This window comes from Typopeltis vanoorti, chromosome 18, assembly GCF_054136105.1.
Source record: "Typopeltis vanoorti isolate ZY-2024b chromosome 18, IOZ_Tvanoo_1.0, whole genome shotgun sequence".
In the NCBI taxonomy this organism is placed as follows: domain Eukaryota; kingdom Metazoa; phylum Arthropoda; class Arachnida; order Uropygi; family Thelyphonidae; genus Typopeltis; species Typopeltis vanoorti.
In genome coordinates, this window is record NC_143566.1 from 75,053,338 (window position 1) to 75,071,569 (window position 18,232).

The window sequence follows — 18,232 nt, forward strand, 5'->3', positions numbered from 1 at the left end:
TACTCAGAACTACAGACCAATAGCTACACTACCAGTCATCTCAAAAATTCTAGAAAAAATAACACACACCAGACTACAGAACTATTTACAGAAGTACAACATCATCTCACAAAACCAATACGGATTTCAGAAAACAAAAAGCACCATTACTTTATTAGAAGACATCGCCGACACAATAAACAAAGCTCTCGACAAAAACAAGTACGCCGTCCTCATACTGCTGGACCTAACCAAAGCATTTGACACACTTGAACATGACATACTACTCATCAAACTATACTCAATAGGTATAAGAGGAACACTGCATACATGGTTCAAGAACTACCTCTCAAACAGAACACAAGTAACAAAAATAGGTACATGTCACAGTCGGAGTATACAAGTAAAACACGGTGTACCTCAAGGTGCCATATTATCACCCACTCTATTCAACATATACATTAACGATGTTCATAACATACCCATAAGAAGTCAAATATTTCAATACGCAGATGACACTGCACTACTAGCAATCCACACACATTAACACAGCTCTCTGCAAAGCACAACAAGACCTAAACGAAATCACAATATACTTCCACCAAAACGCAATACTAATCAACGGCACCAAAACACAGATGTTGATAATACACAACCCACGAATCATACGCCCTACATCACTATCGATACATTGTCACACATACTGCTGCATCAACAGCAAAAACACCTGCCAATGTTCCGAAATCAAACCTGTAACACACGCAAAATACCTCGGTCTCTATATAGATTCCCACCTTAAATGGACAAAACATATAGAATACCTACACACTAAACTCCGGATCATCGCAGCAAAACTCTTCCAAGTTAAAGATCCACCCAACATAAAAAAACTCCTATATCACGGTATCTGCGAATCCCTACTCAGATACGGAATAACAGTCTATGCAAATACATCAAACAGCCACCTAACAAAATTAGAAACACTACACAGGAAAATCGTGTCAACAGTGATCTGGACACCTTACATGCAACAACCAATATCCGACAAGCACATGGCGATACACAAAATTCTGAGCATTAAAAACCTGAAACACTACATGACATTAACAGGGAATTATTTCAACATCACCTACCGAAACAACAGAGACACATATCGTATAACACGACCTACAACAACTCTCTACATCCCCATACCCTTCATCAACTCATACGGTTCTTTTGTGAGATCACATCAGATACCCACGGAACTCAACAACCTACCAAGAAAGTTAAAACACGTAGATAACCACAGAACATTAAAAAACGAACTCTAGAAAATATACCAACAAAGTTAAGAAACCATTAACACTAATATACACATCGCAAATCACTAGCATCCAATGCCTACATCCCATACATAAACAGTAGCACACAAATAGTGAAGGCTAAATCCCACTCTCTTCATAAAAGCTAACCCAAGCTTCGAAGTAGATGGGATTAACTTGCCTCACTCATCTACAAGTAATCCTTATAAGCAGATGCAGAAATTTGTATGAATAATCACTCTTTCTCAAACTTTAAAAATAAAAAACAAAAAATATATATAAATAAAAATTAATGAGAAATAATAATTGTAATTATTACTATTATTAATTGTTATTATTACAAATGAGAAATAATAAAATGTAAAAATTTTTTTTTTAATTTTAATTAATAATTAAAAACATCTGTAATAATCATCATTATGAATATTATAATAATATACGTTATAAACAGTTATTGTTATTATTATTTAAAAAAACTTTATGTACGAGAAAGTATTTGTTATGCATAATTGTGTTCATATAATGTATGTAATTTATCTGAAAAAAAAAATGTAATTTTTATATTTTTCTTAATTTCTATAATTTATAATGTAATTATTATATGTATGCAAGACATAATAAAGTGTTAAAAAAAATTATTATTATTATTATTATTATTATTATTATTATTATTATTATTATTCTGTATACTCTGTATTCAAAAATTCTGTATAGTCTTTATTGTTAATATTAGAAGAACATGTGTTGTAAATAGATAATATAGAAGCAAAAAAGTATTATTAAAAATTTTAATTGAAATCCAATGTAGAAAATGCAGCACTTAGCGCTGAATTCTGTAAAATTATAAGTTGTAATGTCACTCAAGATGTTTATTGTATATGTAAATATTTTAGCAATCAATAAAAAAAAATAATAATAAAAAAAAAATTACTAATCAACGTTTCTGAAATAACTACAAAGAAAGAAATATCTGGCAAATTAAGGCCGCTTTATTGTTATTATTAAACGTTATTAGTATTAAGTACAGCCCCCCCCCCCCACCCAAACATACCCTTCTTGAACCATTCAGAAATTTATCTAGAAGAAGAAAGAAGCACAGTTACCAGTCTTTTTTTTTTTTTCCCTCCAAATCATACATTCATAAAACAACAGTTCAATTCGTGTTGTTATTCTAAAATTGATAAATAAATGCATTTTTATATACGTAAAAAGTTGCAAAAATGTAACAAATCACACACATTGGAAGAAATTAAATAAAAAGATTCGGCTGCTCTGTTAATTATAAATGGAATTTACTCCAGTTAATAATTACCGTAATTGTGAATTAGCTTTTGAGCAAAAGACGGATCAGACTGGAATGTACAAGAAAACAGGACGAGATTGAGCTCTAAAATAATGTGCAAAAGAACTAAAGAGAAGCAAATACAAACCACATCTGGAATGAGATGAAAATAAATAAAATAACTAAATAAATAATAAAAAATATTTTTATTATTTTATTATTTTTATTATTTCCATTTTCCACGGTTTAACAACGGGGAAGATGGAAATAATTCATTGTGGCTTTGTGCATCTCAGGAGAATAAAATGAATTAAATAAAACATCTGCATCATACGATTATTTGATTAAATACACGAAATTACTATTAACATTGGATTAGTATCCGAGTAATGAAATGCATCGACTACTTTTCACGTATATAGAAATAGTCACATCCATGTGCAAACGAAAAGTGGTATTAACACGTGTACAAAAATATAAATACAATAACATCTATACCTAAATGCAAATTTAAATGATGGAAAAAGAACAGTTTAAACTCAATGATATATACAGTGTACAGGATAATTTATAATTATAATAATTAGCTGATAAATCGATCATAGGTCCATGGCTACTGGAAATTATTATTGTTGTTGAAACCCTAATCAACAATGGAGTATACAGTAGTTCATGATTGATGGCTGAGTTACATGTTTCCACGGATTCCTTCGTAGAACCGTTGAATTTACTGCAAGAAATTTTATCAGCTCTTGAACAACTTTTGCACTCATCAAAAGATAACAACAGTATTCTTGGTGATGAAATAGAGATCAAAAGTATCATGAAATTATATTACCAATGGAACACTGAAACAAACAACACTGAGGTGTATTTATTTTGTACGAAGACAGGTAGCTTTCGAAGTATGGTGTGCTATTCTTTAGCTAAAGTGTGTTTTTGGAAGAATATTAAAGACATGGGTGTTATAGGCGAAGTGCTAATGCTCATCTGAGAATGTGATCACTGTCAGGAGTAATTATCGCAAGAATCCTGTTATCCTACAAAGATAACTTATTGGTCATTGGCTGAGCATGATGATCCAAAAACAGTACAGGACACCCCTCTTAACTACTTCCTTCGGATAGCTAATTCGAACAGAATAATAAATGATAACCATAGGTTTGTTGATGTTTTCGCCAGCCAGACAACTTTATATCTTGATGCTGCTGTTCCACCAAGTGTGGTAAGTTAATAATAAGATACAGAGCCACCGTACTAAGACATGCTGTTTTCTTTAACCATTTGCTTGTACTGTATTATACTACCAAGATATTTGTATTGTCTCACTTGCCCTACATTTTCTCCATTCATCATCACTTTGACACTTCCTGGCTTTCTCGAGACTCTCATCACTTGATTTCTTTGTGTTAATTTTCATACCGTATTTCTTGCATATACTTTCAAATTTTTGCATTTGATCATCAGCAAATCTAATATTTTATATTGTTCTTCCTCATAGTCATTCCTCTTTTCTCTTCATCAGATGCTTCCTTTATGATTTCTTCTGCAAATATATTGAAGAGCGTCGGTGACAGGCAGCATCCCTGTCTTGCATCGCTGCCAATCACACTTTTTTTAGTTTTTCCCACTTTTGTCTTTATTATGTCCGCCTAGTTCATATATAATTCAGCTGTTGACCTTCGGTCTCTCCAATCTAAACCGACTTTGCGAAACTCTTCCATTAGCTTTTTCCATTTCACCATGTCAAACACTTTTTCAAGATCGATGAAACGTATATAAACTTTATTTACTTCTATATTTCTTTTGCATATGGTCCACATTACTCCAATTGCATCTCTAGATCCTCTGTCTTTTCTAAACCCAAACAGATCATCCCCCAGAAAATATTCCACTCTATTATCCAATCCTCGATTTAGGATTCTTAGCAATACTTTAGAGGCATGCGAGAGTATATGCTTAGAGTTCTGTAGTGACTGCACTTAGGATTGCTTTTCTTTTCAATTGGTATAAGAATAGTCCCTGTGAAATCTTTAGGCCATTCTCCTGTTTTGTAAGATGTTTTGTACCTTTGTCCTCCAGTTGTTTTAGGATTTCAGGTATTTCATTCATCGTTACACTTTTTGATTCTTTAGTTGCTTTTTCTATTTCTCTCTCTCTCTCTAGTATTTCAGGACCTCTTTCTTCTGTTAAGATTTCATTTTGCTCTTCTAATTTAATTTTTGTTGGTCTTTCATTTTTTTTCATTAAAGTTCTTTGATGTATTCCTTCCATCTTTAGCCTTGTATTTCAATATCATAAATTAATTTTCCTTGCTTAATGGCAGATTTCTTATGCTTTTTGTAATATTTAATTCTTTTGCTTTTTCAAACAGTTTATCGTATTGCCTCCTTTGACCATTTCTTCAATTACTTTACATTCTGCTTTTAACCATTCCTCTCTTTCTTTATCAGTTTAATGCGTGGGATATAACTCGCAGTCGCGTCACACATCCGATTTACACTCATTTTATACCATACTTGTGTAACATATAGAACAATCAATACTCATTCATTCTTCTGATTAGATTATGTGATTCCGTAACTCAGTTGGCAAAGGGACAATGAGCTTGTCGAATGGAAAATTTTCGTAGGGATCACTTTTCTCTCCAGGAATAGGGGATTTTCATCCAGCATACAAGCAAATCCTCCACAGAACACACGCAATTAATAGACCAAAATGTCATTAATGGGCGTTAGAGGGCATGGTGTGTAAATGGTGGATCAAGCAGTGCAGATTCTAGGATGTGCAGCGTACAGTGCCTTCCCGCGATGAGTCCTTGGACTCCGTAGCGTTGTCACCTAATAATAATAATAATAATAATAATAATAAGCATATTTAGACTGAAACTTTCAACAGGTAACACAGAATTGTCATAACACAGTGAAATCAGGGTTTACTATTAAATGCAGCAATTGGGCAAGTTTTAATGATATCACTAACAGAAATCGCGATTTTTGTTTTTAATTTTAGATAAACTAAAATATATTTTCGACTACGCACTTGAAGATCAATATTCTGAGGTGAAAAATGTTCATGTCTGTGCATTTACTTCATTTTTTGTAGAGGCATAGTATCTTCATTACAAAAATGAGACATACAATTAAATCTATACTGATTATATTCAGCCTTATATATAAGCAGCATAGAACACAGGTATCTGTGGCATAGGTAGAAAATCAGACTTCACACCTTGAGAAACATTGAATTACAATGTGGTCTTCCTGGAAATCCGAGGAGTCGTAAAAATTAAGAGGTTAAACATGTGATTTACATTTTCCATCTTTGGTCATTGGTCAAAGTGACCAACAGGAAGAGGAGGACTGATGGTTGCCATTTACTGGAGCAAGGACCATGGAAGTATTTGTAGAAGACACACAGAGCAGAAGCATTGCAGCTATCAAATAGAGGTTGAAATGAGCCTTTAAGTGAAGGAGGTTCATCTATGAGTCGCATTGCTTTCTTCTGGACAGCAATAATTTTTTGGGATATTTTAGGCACAGCACCTCAAATGTGTGAATAGTATTCTGAGAGATGGATTTGGGATTGATAGAAAGTTAGTAGCCAGGTTAGTATAAAGTAGCTTCTTGAGCGGCTGAGGAAACTATCGATGTAATGTTTTCTTGTTTTTTTTTTTTCAGAAGAGGATGGAGGTAAACGTCGGTCCAAGCAGAGAGAGAGAGAGAGAGAGAGAGAGAATCTGATTTCGTGTAATGATGTATGTATTACTGAGAATAACAGGAGGTAAGATGAGATCCCTTTTGCAAGGACAGAACTGCGTTTTCATGGCATTGAAGGTGACCATGTTATCCATGTCCCACTGAAGAATGTATCTAGATCCGTGTTTAATGCGCTAGTTGCAGATGATGTTTATGCTTGGAATGTCTGAGAATTAGTTTGTTGAAGGAGCAAGATGAATAGAATGTGCTGTTGTAGGCAAAGCTTGGATAGAATTGGTGGTGATTGAGAGCAGGTTGGAGTAGAGGGTAGATGATATAACACATCCCTGAGGCACTCCTCAGGGATCCGTTATATAAATTTACACACACACACACACACACACACATGCTCCAGATATAACTGGAATCTACTAGCCAAAAAAAAAAAAAAAAAAGTTTACTCGTCCAAGGTATCGGTCTACTTTATATACACGTTATATACATTTACATGTCTCCGCTCATTACCGGCGAATTTAACAATGCCGAAGAGGAAATAATCAAAATGATCATAAACGAGCTCAAATTGTTTGTCGTTCGATTCCTCAACTCTCAATCTAATCCATTCAAAAGTCAATCGACAACAATCTCTTGATCTATCAAGAATTTCAAAAGATTTGGGTTATTTCTTTGCTAGACGGTTCCTGGATATTACTTTTCCGTGGTTACCACTGCTGAAAGAGCGATGTTTTAATCCATCAGAACTCAGCCATTTATGCAGGTGCACAATCCGAAGATGTCTGTATGATAACTAGCAGCTTCCAGAGGATATTCAAGTACTTCCACTCCCCCACTGTCTCAAACGATACATTGACTTGCTCGAAGATTGAGCTCTTCCACTCGAAAAGATCATCCAGACTTAATCGAAGCACTTCAAAGTACTTAGAATGACTGGTTATGCTATTATTTCACTTCGTCCGATTATTCTCTTGATTTGTATGCCAGTATATATTAGCATAATAATATAATGTAAATATCACACCAGAATTATACATGTTGTTTATTTAAAAAGAAGAAACCTCTACAAAAAACGCACTACAAGATTCACATCAATTTGACCATATGATTGCATTTTTATTGATGTATGAAAGTTGTAAGAGTGCATCAGCGCTCATCTTAATCGGTTCCATGGATTTTATTGTAAGATAACTTTCAATACTTGAATCAACAAATATAATTTTAAATCTGGAAAGCATCAAAATCAAATGAAGAATTGCTATGCTTCAAGCGCGCCATTTATGTGAGAAGCACAAAGTGTTTAGTAAACACTGTTTACTAAACTCTAAACATTTGTGTAAACACTGTTTACACAAATCACACAGTTACAGCAGCAGCCTTATGACGCAATGCATTTTGTCTTGCTGAAAGAGATTATGGTCAGTTCTGTAGAAACTCCACAAAGAAGGAAACATTGAATTGTCCAGAATGTTCAGATACATCTCGGAGTTCACTGTATGACAGAGGTCCGGTTTCAAACCATGAAAAACAGGACCATACCCTCACACCACCACTTCAAATTTCATAGGAGCACGCACTCTGGTAAGAGATATTTGCCGGGCATCCGCTACGCTCATTCATCTGCTGGATAGAGGATGTATTGTGATTCGTACTCCATTATACAACCTTCCAAGCTTCCACGTCCCACTGTAAACGCTCTTTGATCCCCTGAAGATGACGCTGCATGTTGGTTCGGGTAATGTGAGACTTGCATATTGCTGTCCTACCATGGAATCCCTTGTTATGAACCGTGGCTCTGAACGTCCCATGAATAGTTTTTACATATATTATCCTTCGTAGTTACGGTCACTCTCGGTGAGTGTGGTGGGACTCGAGAGCATCATATGCTTCCAATTTATGCCGGCTACAAACACGTTACTCGTTACATGGAACGATGCATTTTGCCCATGGGGGTGTCCGATGACTTCTTTCCAAGCAGTGTATATGGTATGACAAAATTGACGGTGTGAAATACCGACTACTCGTGGTACAGAAAACTTCACGAAAAGGAAGAATTTTTTTTTAATTTTTATTTTGAATGATTTTGTTTAAAGAAATAGGGGGAGAGAGGGCTTTAGTTGTAATTAATAAATAAGGCTGCGTTAGACTGATACTTTTAAGAAATAACACAGAATGTTCATAACATAGATGAAATCAGGTTTACTATTAAATGTAGCAATGGTCAACTTTTTAATATCACCAACTTAAACCGAGATTGTTTTTAAGTTTTAGATAAACTAAAATATATTTTCGACTACCCACTCTACAAATGAGTAGTCGAAATTACTTCATTTTTGTAATGATTCTGAAATTGTGAAGGCCGATAGCGACGTTTTTCGAATCTTTCCTAGTGTCTTAAAATGACAAACATTTTAACTCGTGTTTATTAGAAAGTCACTGTTATCAAATTTACGAGTGATGACCATCTTAGAATTTTTTTTTTTTTTTTTTTCAAGCCTCCAGTAGTGTTTATTATTTTGCCTTCCGAACAATATTCAATCCAATAGCTGACCCGAAGCAATATGGCAACTCGAAAGCCTAACATAAAACAAGGTATCATTCGCATCCGTGAACAGAACTTAGGTGAATTTCTGTGTGAATAATAATAGTTATAATTATAATTATTATTATTATAGCGATCAATACTTTATAGCAACTTCGTTTGATAATATCACTTCCACCCCATTATTATTATTATTATTATTATTATTATTATTATTATTATTATTATTATTATTATTATTATTCGTCCTCTAACAACAGCCACCTGTTGTTGAAGAACAGATTCTACCCGAACATTAAACATCAAAAAGAATGTTTTTGCAATAAATTAGCACACGCTATTCTGGTATTAAAATAATATTTGGGCGGTTGAGGTTCTCTGAAAATTCGTGCCAAGTAAGTAAACACAAAACTTGATTTGAAAAGACAAGAAAATATTGTATGATTTCGTAGTAACTTAAACTTGGAATTTGAAAATGGCTACAGTTTAATCATTTGTTATTGGACAATATATAAACGATGTAAAAACATCTCTATGTCTCTTTCTTATCGAGCGTTCTTGCATACACATTGAGTGATTTTTAATCTGTATCTTAGGACAAAGCCTTTGAAATTCATGAATGCTAATTGAAAATTATCCTCTGCTTTAAATAATGTACCTGAAATAGCCACAAAGAAAACCTGCAGAGGATTTTGAAAAGCCTAATAAACTCACCTGGATATTATCACATTGTCTGAATATCCTCGCCCCAATCTATGTTTTTCCACTGTGCACTACGTAAATAGCATGCACTGGCATGTCCTAAACAAAAGCTGTAAATCTGGATGTTAACAATGGGAATTCAAACCATAGCTAATTTGACAAACACTCTTTCAGCTAGCGATTAAACTATCCACAGGGAGTGCCGTAACTAGGCAGGTACAACGGATGCACAGGCAAGGCCCAGGACAAAGGGAGTGGGCTGAAATTAAGTATCAAAAATAATCAATGTTATATATTCATTTTCAAATTTAAAATTTTGCTGCCGTGGGGGCCTATTCCATATAACCGATCTATTTCTATCGTTTTTTTTTTTTTTTTTTTCAAAGAAAGGGGGCCAAAGAATAAAATCTTACACAGGGCTCGTGAAAAACTAGTTACGGTATTGTCCACAGGCATGAAAATTTTCCAAATCACCTAAAGATATTTCAAGTGATTTGGAAACAGGCAAGAATGAGAGAATAGAATAAGATCACTATTTTATAAAAGGCTTATATTATTTTTTTCAGTGTATACCGTCCATTTTTTTGTTATTTATTATTTTGAAAAAGAGGAATCGATACATTTATATACAGTACTAACTTTTCTTTTCTTTTTTTTTTTTAATCAGATAACCAATGAGAAAATAAAGAGTGATCTTAGTTTCAATACAAGATCAACCATCCTTTAAGTCTTAAAATGTCTTCTCATAAATCAATGCTAAGTTTCAAAGTATCAAACAAGCATTATAAATGTTAATTGGTAACCGTCTGATCGATTAATACTTCCAGGTGCACTCTGCATGCATGCGGTATCGGTTGCCTCAATGTTTAAATCTTCGTGAAATTTTTTGTTCACACTTCTAGAAATAACCGTCTATGTTATTGTTGTTATTATTATTATTATTTGAACATGGAATTATCGGAAAACTATTATTTTCTTTTTTTATATTCGAAAACGTTTTATCTTATTTTGGGTGTAATTCGAGACTTACTCAAACTACTGACCTGATTTTTTTAAAGTAGAAAATACGATATTTCTTCTGCTTAAGAAATATCTTGTAATATTGAAGTATAGTTATATAAATAAAACTGAAATGTCTGTTTATTCAAACCTCGCAGAAAAGGCTGAACCATCTTTGTGCAAGGGGGATGGTAAGTGGCCTTTCCCCCCAAAGAAAAATGAAAAAAACTTTAGAAAATTTTCCAAAAATCTTTTCGTAATTAAAATTCATTTTTTTAATAATTATGTTGTGTCATGTCTTCTATTTCTATATTACTTATGAATTAGCGATCATTGCAGATGCTCAGTCATAAGTCGCATGCGATGCGTAGTGTGTATTCTCAAATCTTCTACTCAACCCCCCCCCCCCACACACACACCACAAGATTTAATCCTGAGTGCGCTACTGGGGGAGGAAATATGTTTATGGTGGTCGTGGATATGTTTCAGGCTACTTGATTAAGTTCGTCTGGCATTTCGTTCAAGGATTTCCATATTTCAAATGAACTGAATCTGTGACTTTGTAAGCACGCCATAATGACCAGGCGCAAATAATCGATTACACTGCACTAAGTAACTTTTGAAGCCTAGGTAATGATCCACAAATCCATAACAATATTGCATCTTGTCTATGTAAATTAGGATAAAACAGTAAATTACCCGATAGAATATTTAAATTCTGTCACTGCTTCCAGGATACCTGCGTATAAAATCAACCTAAAAATTGATAGGAACCATGCTGATGTAAAACTTGAGGGCGCCAACTATATGCAACGGTACACGGTTACTGGCGAGAAACCTTCCATATAAGCGATACAGAAGAGGTGTTACTAACCGGCTGTGGAAAACGCTAGTGCTTTCATCTCCAGACGTTCCTTAATTCAATCCAACTATCCCTTTGAATTTTAACGCCTCCAGTTTCCAATTAGGCGTATGCTTCCTGATGACTAACAAGTTGCAAGTAACACATTTCCTGTGTTTCGATACAGGCATTGCTTTAAAACCCTGCTGTTTCTCCCATGAGGGTTGCCTGCTCCAGGGTAAGTATCAGTAAAGACCTTCGCATATGTATTCCGAAAGGAAGAACACTTAAGCTTCAGCTATAATGTGAACGAAATAATGTTGAATAATTGCTTCATATTATTGTAAACTCACACCGCTGAAAGAACAGGTATTTTGATAGTTTTTTATCAGCTTACAAGATATATTAATTCGAAATTCCCTCCATCAATCCGATAAGCAGCTGTTAGTAATTTATTATGATGCTGGTGGTTGCAATACCTGTTTACGTACATTCTCTGCTTTCGCTTTTTTTCTCAAATGTTGATTTCAAGGCCATAACAGCAGATATGTAGTAAACAACTTAGTTTTCGAGCTTTTATTTAGTGTCTGCGATGTTCCTAGTTCACCCCCCCCTCCCCAAATGAATTTTAATTTAATCTGCTTGTTGATTTAATCAGCTAATATACTTTTTTTCCCCCTTACAGCTTCTATATTGGGTGGTTATTTTTGATTACATGCCCCCCCCCCCACAAAAAAATAAACATTTTTTAATCAGAGGTTTTAATATTAGAGCAAACATCGTTTGGAAGCTACTTCAGACTTCCAATCAGCGGGTTGTTGGTCTCACATCGGATTGAAATTCATTTCCTATCCAAATTGTATATTAAACATAATTTACGGACTATTCTGTTTAATATTATATATGCTCGGAGCTAGATTTACGGATATACTGGTTTATCGCTGAGTAGTAGACTATAGAACTAGAGCAGCCACGTCAACACCCATACACTGTCCAGATTCGCACACCAAACTAACTTCTCATCAGCTTCCATAATTCCATCCACCTCTATTCTTTGGAACAATCTTCCCACACTGTTTTTCCTACTGAGTACAGCCTCCCACTCTTTAAAAAATATATCAACAGGCTACATTTTCTCCTTAATCTCGCTCTCTCTCTCTCACACACACCAGCCGAAAAAGGCTGCGGGTTCTTCAGCCAAAAAAGGCTGCGTGTTCGAATCCTGCTATGGTCATGGATGTTTGTGATTGTCCTACAACTAATTGCCAATATCTACTGCCTGTGACCTGTGTCCTGGCGTAGTATATGACATTTGAAGTATTTGCACAATAAAAAAACAATAAGACACACACAGAGACAAACAGCGAGAGACAGAGAGAGAGAGAGAGAGAGAGAGAGAGAGAGAGAGAAAAGCAGTGTATTACATTTTTTAATTCAACACAAAACGCTGAGTATTCATCTTTTGTACACTATACAACAATAAGGAGAATGTTAACAGTAGAAATGTAATTAATATTGAGTATTGCAATATTAATTACATTTAACAGCATAATCTTTTGCAGGCAATGTTTTGGCTTACTGTATGAAGATACTGAAAGTAGTACCATTGAGATACATAATGCTCCCTAATTAAAATAATAAGAATTTGTGACAAATGATTACACTTTTGGTTAATACAATGCTGATATACACAATTTTTAGAGAACATATTTATTTATTTCGTATGATGATACAACGGTCGTGAGCCACTTTTAGGTGGAGGTACGGCACTATCTCAATTCCCCCCTTTTATCCCGGCTCGGGACCGACATTGCTGACATATCAGGCCTATGGCTGGGAGGGACCCTTTCTTAAGTATTCCTGGGGCCTGTTTGCCTGTTCTAGGGAACGAAAAATCCGAATTTCCGGTGAAAACCCCTACCTCCCTGTAAGACTGGCTAACTCACCTTTCGTCCAAAAGGGACCAGATAAAGGTTCCTCCCGTCATGGATGGTAATCGAACCCCGGTCTTTCCGAACAAAGGATGTCGTTTATACTGACTGAGCTACGGAAGCTCTAGAGAGAATGCCAGGTTACACTCTCTTCCCAAAGTCGTCAAGACCATTGTCATGAACTCGACCAGTCGTGACAGTAAAAGGTATAAGCCAGTTGCGCATCAATTTCCGAAGGTTAAAAGCATCCCGTCTACACTCTTTGTGGAATATAAGGCGATTTATTATTAATGATATCACATTTTAACATCTGAACTGGAAGCACTTAATCATTTATGATTCTGTATATATTTTAAGTTTCATTTTAACATCTTAATATAGTTATTATTATTATTATTACATTAGCACGCTCAAAGTCCTGAAAGCGTGGGAAGCTCACTAATGATGTACTGAGTTTTCAATATTAAGATTCAGGCAATGTTACGAGTAGTAGAATAGTTTAATAGTTGTAAGCCATCATTATTATTACCAGCGGTTGAACATGAGAGCCAAAGCTGCGTTTCGGCGCCACATGGGATGCTCATGTGTTTTTTACTATATGGATATTTGCAAAGTTGGTCTGGGACGTAGAAGAATTGTTTATTTGCTTCATCATATTAATTAGTACAATTATTGATGAGCATACAGTATACAAAAGCTTAGGTCTGATTTAGTATGGAGTACTTATTGTGCTTTGGTATTTTTCTTTTTTAAATAGTGGATGTTTTTGCACCGGCAGAGTAAGAACTGCTATAGTGGAAGATTTTTTTTTTTTTTTTTTGATAATATATCTTACAGATAATGCATATTAAGCAGTAATGTGCAACATCTTTTCGTGTGTATAATTAATGTGAATTTGCCATATCGCATATTATTATGTTTCGGACTTGAAATATACGATGTTTACTTTCTGATTTTGGACATATTTTACTTATAAGGCATCTTTCGTAGTCCCGTGAAAAATAGCATATGTCTCCATAGTGCTAATGTGCCTAAAGAAGTAGTGTGTATGTCTACTTCTATCTACCAACAATTGTCCGGACACTTTAGCAATTTACAATTGATACCAGCAAGCGAACCCTGATATCGGTTAGTATGTCCACTTTTGGCTTTGATTACCTCCTCCACCCTTTGAAGGAAGCTTTCCACCAATATGCAGCAGTCATCAGGTGGAAGGTGTCCCCACTTCTGCATCAAAGCAGCACAGTTGAGTGACAGAATCGAGGACATTCTACTCTGAACCTCAATCGCCGTTCCAGTTCGTCTCACAGGTGTTCCATTGAGTTGAGGTCTGTGCAGGCCAGGGCAGTTTAACATCCATCTCTTCATACCATTCCATAACAGCTACATTGTCGTCTTTATAGTAACACGGGTCCGTTCCATAGAAACTCCACGGTGTAGGCAGTACCTGATTATCCAGGTACTGAGCTGCCTTCATGGAACAACGGACAACGACCAGTGGTCCCACTCCAAACCAGCTGAATGCACCCCACACCAGTACTCCTCCACCAACAAACTTTACGTGAACTCAATGACTTAGAAGGAGAGAGGTATCATCGTGGGCTTTCACATTGGTGTCATGTACATGCGTGCCATTGCCGCTCATCTGGAGCATCCAAAATCAACGGTTAATGATGTGATCAACAAATGGAGACATTCTGGCATCACTAATACAGGAAAACACCCAGGGTGGCCGCCGCAAATGACCGATAGGGACAGAAGGGTATTAAACCGGGTGGCACGCAAAAATCGTCTGCAATCGTCACAGACCATTCGTGATGAGTTCCACAGCGACTGTAACACCATGGTGAGCACTAATACTGTACGAAAAGCACTCCATTTACTGGGTTTCCACAGAAAAGCAGCAGCAGCACACAAGCCAAACATCACAACAACGAACAAGCGTTCACCAGGCTGCCATCAGACTGGAAAGAGGTGAACCTTGATTCATCGTTCCAGAGTACCATTTTTCCGCTGTTCAATTGTCCAGTTCACACACTCTTTGCACCAGGCAGATGAGCCTCCCCCCTTGTTCTTTGTTGCGCTGTTTGGCTTGTGTGCTGCTGCTCTTCTGTGGAAACCCTAAATGGAGTGCTTTTCGTACAGTATTAGTGCTCACTATGGTGTTACAGGCGCTGTGGAACTCATCACGAATGGTCTGTGCCGATTGCAGACGATTTTTGTTTTCCTGTACTAGTGATGCCAGTACGTCTCCCTTTGTTGATCACATCATTAACCGTTGATTTTGGATGCTCCAGATGAGCGGCAATGGCACGCATGTACATGACACCAATGTGACAGCCCACGATGACACCTCTCTCGAAGTCACTGAGTTCACGTCGTGTTGCCATACCACCTCTATTCAACTGCTACGATGAAATACTGCTTCCTACTATATGTACACCAGTTTTTATGTTGTTAACAAACCTGGAATGTTCCAGGTTTGTTAATAACTTCAAATAACAAGGAGTGTCCGTACAGTTATTGGTAGATAGTGTATGTGTAATTCTAGTCGCCGACTAGAGGACCTTTTTCTAGACCTTTCTTTGGTCACTTATCTAGTTAGTCAATTTTTGGCACAGTGAAATAAGGTTGTTCTTCCCAGAAACTGGGATTTTAATCTGGTAGCTTAAAAATATCGACCGTATAATCCATTAATGAGATCTAATATATATGTAATGATTTGGACCACGAGATGGTGGAACTGGTTTACCATAATGCGGTTTGGATTACGTGATTATTTGCATTGCTAGAAAATTAGGTTTAACAGTTGGAGCATGATTGCCGATAAGAATTGGGATTTCTTATCCCAGTTCTTATCGGGTTTGATATTTCCAGATCGCATTTGCTTAATCTAGGAAACTTTATCATTAATTTTTGAGATACTGTGTCCTAGTCTGTCTGTAGAATCTGATGGAACCAAAAAATATTTTGTGTCTGAATAGTGATATTGCTCTAATTATCAACAGCATGTGTAGTTAAATTTATTGGTTTCTAATTCTGTCTAGGATGCAAAGATTATTCACCAGGTCTTTTTTTTTTTTTTTTAACTGAAAGGAGTTAGCTAGTTTGGCCAGAAAACACGAACTTGACAACTATAACGCACTCTACAGGTAGAATTAATCGCCATATCAGAACATTACTTTGGCTTCAAGAGGCCAAGTTACTTGGACATGACAGGCCATTAAGCGTAACACACAATGGGAAAAATGGGAAGAAATTAATTTTTTATTCATACATACTATTTACATTACATGCGCTAGTGTATACATGTGCATACACGCCATGTACAATGAAAATTTAGATAAAAATTCTAATGTTACTTTTTACAACTTTTGTACTCATTTTGATTATGATTACTTGCATATGTATTTACAGTACTGTAGTTAGAAGAAATGAAATCGTTTTCATATTTTAATATTTGTTCCTGATGAGGTAACATTATTTTCCCCGAAAGCTTGTGTTTAAAGCTTATGCGCGGAACCCACAGACACTTATACGCGTGATAATAATAATAATCACCAGGGCCATCGTAACTCACTATGTAAAAGTGGTAAGTTTGGAAGGCAGCAAAAACCGACAAGATCGTATCTCAATCATGAAAATAGTGTTTGCTTATTATTATTATTTTTAACATATTTACCTGAATTTACGGGGAGGCAAAACAGTACTTGCTTCGGCGCAATATCTATATATAACCATCCTAATAATAGCTTCATATGATGCCAACATAAATACACAAATTATTTGGCTTATGAATTCAGCTGATCTTTAATAGTTTTGTTTTCTAAAAGTTTAGATTCAGTGATTTAGTAACACATCGAAAACGTTTAGAGCAAAGATTTTCAATTCTTGTCATTACGTGAAAAGAACTGATCATTTCCGGAATCCATTAAACAATTGGATATTTGTAGGAATAAAGTTATATATTGCGCCACCTGCGTTAAAATGCACACTAACGTAAAAAACGAATTAAAACACTTTTTTTGTTTGTTTGTTCTTTCTGTTAAATCTGCTTCTCGTGTTTAATAACTGTATAGTTAAAACTTAAATAATTTAATCTCATAAATAACATTAGTAAACAGATGCATTCAGTAAATGAATCTATAATTCATTAGAAATAAGATCGACAAATTTTTTTTGTTTGTTCTTTCTGTTAAATCTGCTTCTCGTGTTTAATAACTGTATAGTTAAAACTTAAATAATTTAATCTCATAAATAACATTAGTAAACAGATGCATTCAGTAAATGAATCTATAATTCATAAGAAATAAGATCGAAGATAAGCTAATATCATTACTAACGTGAAAAAACAATTGTCAATCCACACTAATTAATTTAAGCTGAATGTGCCCTTGAATATCCCGTGAAATTACCCTTACACTCTAGGGGTTCAGTTGGCGGTGTTTCTTTAACTCCAAACCTTATCTACGACACCTTGTTATTCCTTTCTTCTCAGCGGTAGCCCTTGGGCTTTCTCACGACTCGCCCATAGCACCTCGTGATTTTACGTTGAATTGTAGAGAACTGTCACTTGGCCTATGACCTTGTTGCTGTAGTATTTCAATTGGAGGGAAGATATAAAGAAGGAAATAGACGTTGTCCTGTGTGTTACAACTTTCATTAGCGCAGCTACTACTGTGTAATAGAGAGATAAGTCCCAGACTGCCTGTCGGAGAAGGAAAACCAAAACACAACAAAAAGTATGTAATCTATTTTTGTTTTGATTCATTTCAGGGACTTATATTTGTGTATCGATTTGATCATTATATATGTAATCGATATATTTGATTCTTTGTTCCTCCTGTTAATGAAAATAACCTCAGTTCATTTCTTTATGTAAATCGCGTGATTTGTATGAATATCAACATCCGGTTAACCAAGGTGGTTTATTTAAAAT

At 35.3% G+C, this 18,232-nt stretch overlaps 1 protein-coding gene across 1 annotated transcript in view; it reads left to right on the plus strand.

Moving 5' to 3' along the window:
- The first annotated feature begins 9,206 nt into the window (after nt 1–9,206).
- Nucleotides 9,207–18,232, plus strand: part of LOC150096813 (uncharacterized) — a 184,003-nt gene continuing 174,977 nt past the window's right edge. The window contains exon 1 of the mRNA XM_090408185.1: nt 9,207–9,215. The gene's annotated coding sequence lies outside the window, so the exon portion shown is untranslated. The remainder of the gene's footprint in view (nt 9,216–18,232) is intronic.